Genomic DNA, 7,282 nt, shown 5'->3' on the forward strand with positions numbered 1-7,282 from the left:
TGGATGGCAAGATGAATGTAGGATCAAGAGGTGGGAGCTTTGTCAGAACCCTCAAGGAAATTCTTTTCTCACTCGATTGGCTGCTTATATCAGATCATCAAATGGGAGGTGACACATCATGTATGCTTAAGCCACTGAGAACTACATCCTAGCCAAGCTGACACTTAGCACTAACCTTCATATTCCATCACAGATTTGAGTCTGTGGGTTGAATCCACTCTAACCTAGCAATTTCCCTAAGTCTTTGGACACCTTCTACTGTATACTAAGGAAATTCTGGCACTTCAACTTGATTTAGTATGGACCATCTGTGTTAGTCCAGTTAGACTGGAGAAACAAGTACAGAAACATTCATGTATGTGTAAGAGATAACTTTATATCAAAGAGCAAATATACATTAAGAAAACATCCAAACCCAGTCCAGATCAAGTCCACAAGTCCGATATTAGTCCATATTTTCCTCTTCAGGCTCACAAACACATGTAATCATGCCAATCACGTATGTATTAGAAAAATCAAGCCGTTATTTTGAAGTATAGCATGCCTCCTCCTCCTGGGACACACTTTACATTTCATTTGTTTGGGCTTGATAAGACATCTAATTATATGAAAAGTCTTCAAAATGGGTGTGCAGAAATTCCAGTATCTTTCAATCTCCCCTTTGTTTCTCAATAACTTTCTGAAGCCCCTTCGGCGGCTGCTGGAAGCCTGGGTCGCCACACAGGCGGCGTCGCCCTCGGCCTGCAGCCGGCGTCTTCTGTCACCGAGCGCGCTCGGGAACGGCCTAGACGCTCCGCCCGCAGCGCGCTCAGCGCGCCCCCTACTGGCCCTGGCGCTCGGACCGCCGGGGCGGGGCGCCGTTCTGGGAGTTCCCGGCAGCCTTTGGGCGTTTCTCCCGCGGGAGAGCCTCGGCCTTAGCGGCTTGTCTGCCTGCTGTCGCTTTGATGGCACCGCAGTGTGGCTTCCCGCCTTGAGGACACGCCACAGACAGACTTTGGGCAGCCTCGCTGTGAGCGGTTCTTGTCTTCGGGGCCACTAAGGCCTCTACTGAGAGGAAAGGTAGGTGCCTCAGGGCAGCCCAACGGAAAGAGCAAGGGTGAGAGTGTGGGTCGCTTGCGTTACATGCCACGAGAGATTATGCCGTGAATGCAAATTAGGAGTATTTATTGAGCAGGCCGCTCCAGGAGGACTGGTGTCTCTTAAAATCCCCAAAGCCATGGCAAAAACCCTATCCTGTTTTTTCAAGCCGAAAAGTACAAGGCTCCAGCTGCATCCGAAACCAAAAGAAGTGGTAGTCTACAACAGCATCCTGGAACAGAATAGAGTTACCTGCAGGCTACAAACTTAGGCTAAAGAATGACCATGACAGCTTGACATAGCAAGCTGCCAACAGGGCAGTGGGCTCTAGGGGACATGGCCTTACGACAAGATGGCATCACCTACACTTCCTTGGGGTGGGGGGTGGGGGCATAGGCCAGAATATTGGGGTAGGTTGGGACACATCGCTGAAGTGAATTGGAAGGAGTGGCTGACATGCACAATGATAGAATCAAGAAGATATGTATCTGAGGAGATCACTGGCGATATGGGTGCTATAACAGTGTGGTGAAGAAACCAGGCTATCAGAAGAGTCTGGTGCCTAAAAAGCTTGTCTTGAAATAAGCAGCCGTCAAAGTGAAAAGAAGCGCATCAGCCTTCTTTTGTGTGATCCAAGGATTGAAAAGAACAAAATCCAAGATTGGAGGAGGAAAATGTTTTGGAGCTTAAATTCTGAACACCAGGTTTACAAAAGGCTATTGAGCAGCAGCTTGGGGAGTTAAAATAAATAAATAAATAAATAAAAAAATAAATAAAGGTTATATAGGGAAGGCAGTAACAACCCAAACTCCATTTGCAGAGACTTACCCAACTGTGAATGAGCCTCCGTTGAATGACCTTGGGCCACTATCTATGTATGTGAAAAATCCTGCCCTTAGTACTTCAGAAAATGAACTAATGTAGATAAGAGTTAAATTGTTAAAGTGTAACAGCTTTTCCCTTTTCACCCATTCTTAATTTGTTTTATTTTTATTTTCTGCTTTCTTTTGGACTGAGAAGATATATAGCCAATGTCAGTGAACATGTATAGAAAATGTTAAATGAGAACCTAACGTGTTATGTAAATTTGCACTGAAAACACAATTAAATTAAAAAAATTTTAAATGTATCACTTGAAAAAATAAAGATTCCCAGGCAAAGTAGTTCACACCCCAGGTAGTCTGTTTCAGAACTGAAAATTGTTCAGTTTTCCGTACGTCTCACCTCTGGGGGTGGTTCTGGAAGTTAATGCTTGGAGGTCAGGCAAAGAAAAAGCCTGAGGTTAGTTTGCTGGCTCTCTGCTAATAGGCAGGAAAGAACAAAGTGTTATCTACAGGGGTTTGTGTGATAAGCAATCAGTATTTCAAATCTATTGAAAAATAATAAACACATCCAGGAAATTCCAAGTAAGACAAGCACAAAGGGATCAACAGGCGCATTAAGTAAAAATGCTCCAAACAAAGATTAAAATGTGTAAAATGGCCAGAGAACAATAATGCATCACTTAAAAGAACAATAAGATTAACAATTGACTTTTACAAATAAGGAAGGCCTAAAAATAAAAACTGAACTAAACTCGGTGTCACGGAGTTGGTTTGACTCCCAAGAAGCCTACTGGACAGGGCAGACCTGCCCCTTCGGGTTGAAGAGGCTGTAGCTCTTCATGGGAGTAGAACGCCTCCTCTTTCTCCCTGGCAGTGGTGGTGGGTTCCAACGCTTGCCAGCTCAGTGCGTAGCCACTCCATAACCACAGCCAGAATGCAGGGGAATAACGTATTTAAAATGCTCAAAAACCCCTGTCACTTGAGAATACTAGTCCACCAAATCTATCTTCCAAAGATGAAGATGAAATATTTTTCCAGGGAGGGAGGGGGAAAATGAGGACCTAATGCCAGGGACTTAAGTGGAGAGGAAATGTTTTGAGAATGATGAGGGCCATGAATGTACAAATGTGCTTTACACAATTGATATATGTATGGATTGTGATAAGAGTTGTATGAGCCCTTAATAAAACGATGATAAAAAAGAAATATTGTTCCATATACATAAAACTGAGGGAATTTGTTGCTAGTTTACCCATCTTACAAGAAAAACAAAAGGAGATTCTTCAAATAGAAAGCAAGTGACAGCAAAAGGTAATTTGAATTTATACACACCCAAAATAGTACCCATAAAGATGATTGCATAATTCTAAAAAATAGTATAAGTATTCTTATCCTTTCTCCTAATAACCAATTAAAAACAATATATAATGCAATATATATATAATTCATAAATACATACCGGTTTATCCATGTATACATGCAGTATATGTCAGGAAGTTTCTCTGACTCCTGTTGTTGCAGGGCTGATAACCCCCCACTCTACAGGTCAGGTAATACGCTGATGGCTCATGGGGTTGCTGGAGCTAGCAACTCCAAAATCTGATGAGCAGATGGCAGGCTAAAGGCTTCTCATATTGGATGGCAAGATGAATGTAGGATCAAGAGGTGGGAGCTTTGTCAGAACCCTCAAGGAAATTCTTTTCTCACTCGATTGGCTGCTTATATCAGATCATCAAATGGGAGGTGACACATCATGTATGCTTAAGCCACTGAGAACTACATCCTAGCCAAGCTGACACTTAGCACTAACCTTCATATTCCATCACAGATTTGAGTCTGTGGGTTGAATCCACTCTAACCTAGCAATTTCCCTAAGTCTTTGGACACCTTCTACTGTATACTAAGGAAATTCTGGCACTTCAACTTGATTTAGTATGGACCATCTGTGTTAGTCCAGTTAGACTGGAGAAACAAGTACAGAAACATTCATGTATGTGTAAGAGATAACTTTATATCAAAGAGCAAATATACATTAAGAAAACATCCAAACCCAGTCCAGATCAAGTCCACAAGTCCGATATTAGTCCATATTTTCCTCTTCAGGCTCACAAACACATGTAATCATGCCAATCACGTATGTATTAGAAAAATCAAGCCGTTATTTTGAAGTATAGCATGCCTCCTCCTCCTGGGACACACTTTACATTTCATTTGTTTGGGCTTGATAAGACATCTAATTATATGAAAAGTCTTCAAAATGGGTGTGCAGAAATTCCAGTATCTTTCAATCTCCCCTTTGTTTCTCAATAACTTTCTGAAGCCCCTTCCTAGGTCTAGAAGCAAATACGGGTAGTAGGGGTGTGTCCTGAGCACTTTTAACCATGCCAGGACTGGCATCTGCCTCAGGTGGTAGGTACCCAGGCTCTTCCACGTGGAAGGTGAAACTTCTGCCACTAAACAATTCCCCCTATACATTGATTAGAATGCCTTGAATAATAATTATGCTATCAAGTGCTGACAAGGATGCAGAGAAATTAGAATTCTCATTAATGCTGGTGGAAATGCATAATTGTATTACCACTTGGAAAATTATTTACCATATGACTAAGTAACCCCACGTCTGGCTATCTAGCTTAGAAAAACAAAACTACTGTTCACACAAAAAAACCTGGTCATAAATGCTTATAGAAGCTCTTATTCATAATCACCAACACTTAGAAGACAACTCAAACTACTCTTCAACAGGTAAGTGGGTAAATAAATGTTAATACATCCGTACTATGGAATAAGCACAAGGCATTTTGTGGTGTGAAGTGCGGGTGCCATCCCCCCACCACTAACCACAGGTTCAGTAAGCACAATTGTACGGTTGAGATACATAAATATCATATTAAAGTCATCGAGAGCATGAGCGAAAGGAGAGTCAAACAATGAAGTCAGACACATTTCATGGTAGCAATGCTCACCTCAGCCCCGCTTGGTGGTCCCTGTGGAGAGAGGGGGAAGGGAAGGAGGACAAGGGGAAAGGGAACAGAGGAGGAGAGGGAGCTGAGAGAGTGAGGGGGCAAGAGAGATCTCTATTGCTAACCCAGGCCTATAACACCTTTGGGGGGCATGCAAGCCAATTGATTACAGGTAAAGATATACGACACAGGAAGGGGTTGTGCTATAGTGGGGCGAGACAGCAGTCTGGCAGTGATTGCCTTCAGGGAGGATGTCTGTAAACATCTGACCTCCCCCCCACAAGTCCCCCTTTTGTTTTATATATAAAATTCAAAAGCCACATGGGCGACATGGTTATTTTGTATACATTAAAAGCTGTCAAGACAAAACTTCATGATCCAATTAATATAGCTAAAAATTCAGGCTTATAGCAAACATTTTGAATCCAGGTGCTGGGGGTAATGTCCCCTTATACCCATCTGCTGTTGGAGGAAGGTATGAGAGAGATTGGATACCGCAGCGGGAAGAAAACAAGCAAATAGGAATGTCTGCTTTTATAGGGAGATTGAATTAACCATGTGCTCACTTTAAGGCAGCACAGCTTTAAGGGAGAAACTGTGGAAATGATAGACAACCACAGGAACATGTACTCGGACCATATCTCCAACTACCAGAGTGGCGGCCTTCCTACCTTGGAAACTGGCCTTCCAGATTCCCTCTGTACCAGTCAGGGAATAAGTCCAGCTTTATTTCCCTCAGTGCTAGTATTGCACATTTCTCCTTTCTGCATTACGTTTAAGATTTAACAGTGTCACGGAGGCAACATGGTCTCTCTTCATATCTCTTAGCTTCCTATAGAAGCGACACGAGACTGCGAGCATCAAAAATACGATGAATAAACAACAGTCAGACTAGAACTTAAGCTATGTGAAATGCTTTGAACACGGGCAATGAATGTACAAATACGCTTCACACAATTGATGTATGTATGGATTGTGATAAGAGTTGTATGAGCTCCTAATAAAATGCTTTAAAAAAAAACCTGAAAGAAGCAACCTGAGGGTTGATTAAAGAAGTATTGCTACATACACCATGAGGGATAAAACTGTGAGATAAAATAAAGACTATTTAAGAAACCTTTAAAAAAAAGAGTTGTAAAAGCCCCAAATAAAATGATTTAAAAAAAAAAAGAAATGCTTTGAACCCAAGCATGTGGGATCCAGCCTCTTTCTATGCCAACCACCATTTGTTTAAATACGTCAGCTAGTGGAATGCCTTAAATCCACCCTTGAAAGTCTAGAAAATATCCTTCTTAAGCTAATCAACATCTAACAAAATGTTTCCCTTGAAGCCTTGCAAATGTTTCCTAATCAAATCCCAATCATGCAATGTTACATTATATAGGTAAGGAGTTACACAGAAATCAATTACATTCCAGTCACATTATAGCATTAATTAACAAGTCCAAAATCTTGATCTTTCTGCAAAGCAACAGTTTGTAGTAATAGTCCAGTCACTACTGCATAAAATATTCCGCTTTGATAGAGTCCCAGAGTGTCCCTTAGACAGCATCTGCAATGGAAGAAATCTCTCAGCAGTCAGCGATTGCCATTCTCAGGAGTCTGCGAGGTCTTCTTGACGTTTTGGGTAGCTTCAGTGACAGGAAAGGGGGATCATGTCACACATCAGCTTCCCTGCTTTCTTCGGGGCCTTGCTGGCTGAAGAGAAACGCTTTGCCTGTGAAAATATAAACAAATAGCCCCTCTCTTCAGGGTGTCATTAACCTGAAAAAGGAATTCTGATTAAGCTTCTGTGGTTCCTTCCTGTCCTTCATGTCCATCTTTCTCTGAACGCGGTTGCGTCCTTCTAAAGGGAGTCCATCAGCTTTATTCTGCAAAAGCATAAATGCATAGCTCTTTCTCCAGGTGAATGGACCCGGATCCCAAACGCGATTTCCATCTTCTTGGGACTTCTTAGGATTTCACTTCTCTGTAGAAGTGAAAATGTGTTTATCTGTCCTAATTTTGTTACAAGCTTTTTAGTAAGTAAGGAGAAAATTTGGGGGGCTAAAATGACTAAATGAACTTTGTCACACATACGATTCCTCTTCTCCCCCTTCTGTTTTAACCATGCAGCCTTTAAAGCATTGCTAGCAATCTCAATTACCTTGCTTGGTCTTGAATCAGTACAACTACTAGTTAGATAGCCTTCATTGTTATGTAAATATTGGCTCCCAGCTCTCAGAGAATGAAGAGAGCTGACTAATTGGGAGAACTTCTTACCATACTTTAAAAGGACTGAAAAAATTCTTAATAAATTTGTTCAGCTGTTCTTTTGTTCTTTTTTTTTCTTTCTTTTTTAACATTTTATTAGGGGCTCATACAACTGTTATCCCAAGCCATACACACATCAACTGTGTAAAGCGCATTTGTACATTC

The sequence above is a fragment of the Echinops telfairi genome, unplaced genomic scaffold (genome assembly GCF_000313985.2).
Source record: "Echinops telfairi isolate 266 unplaced genomic scaffold, ASM31398v2 ScPeMD7_23;HRSCAF=83, whole genome shotgun sequence".
NCBI classification, from domain to species: domain Eukaryota; kingdom Metazoa; phylum Chordata; class Mammalia; order Afrosoricida; family Tenrecidae; genus Echinops; species Echinops telfairi.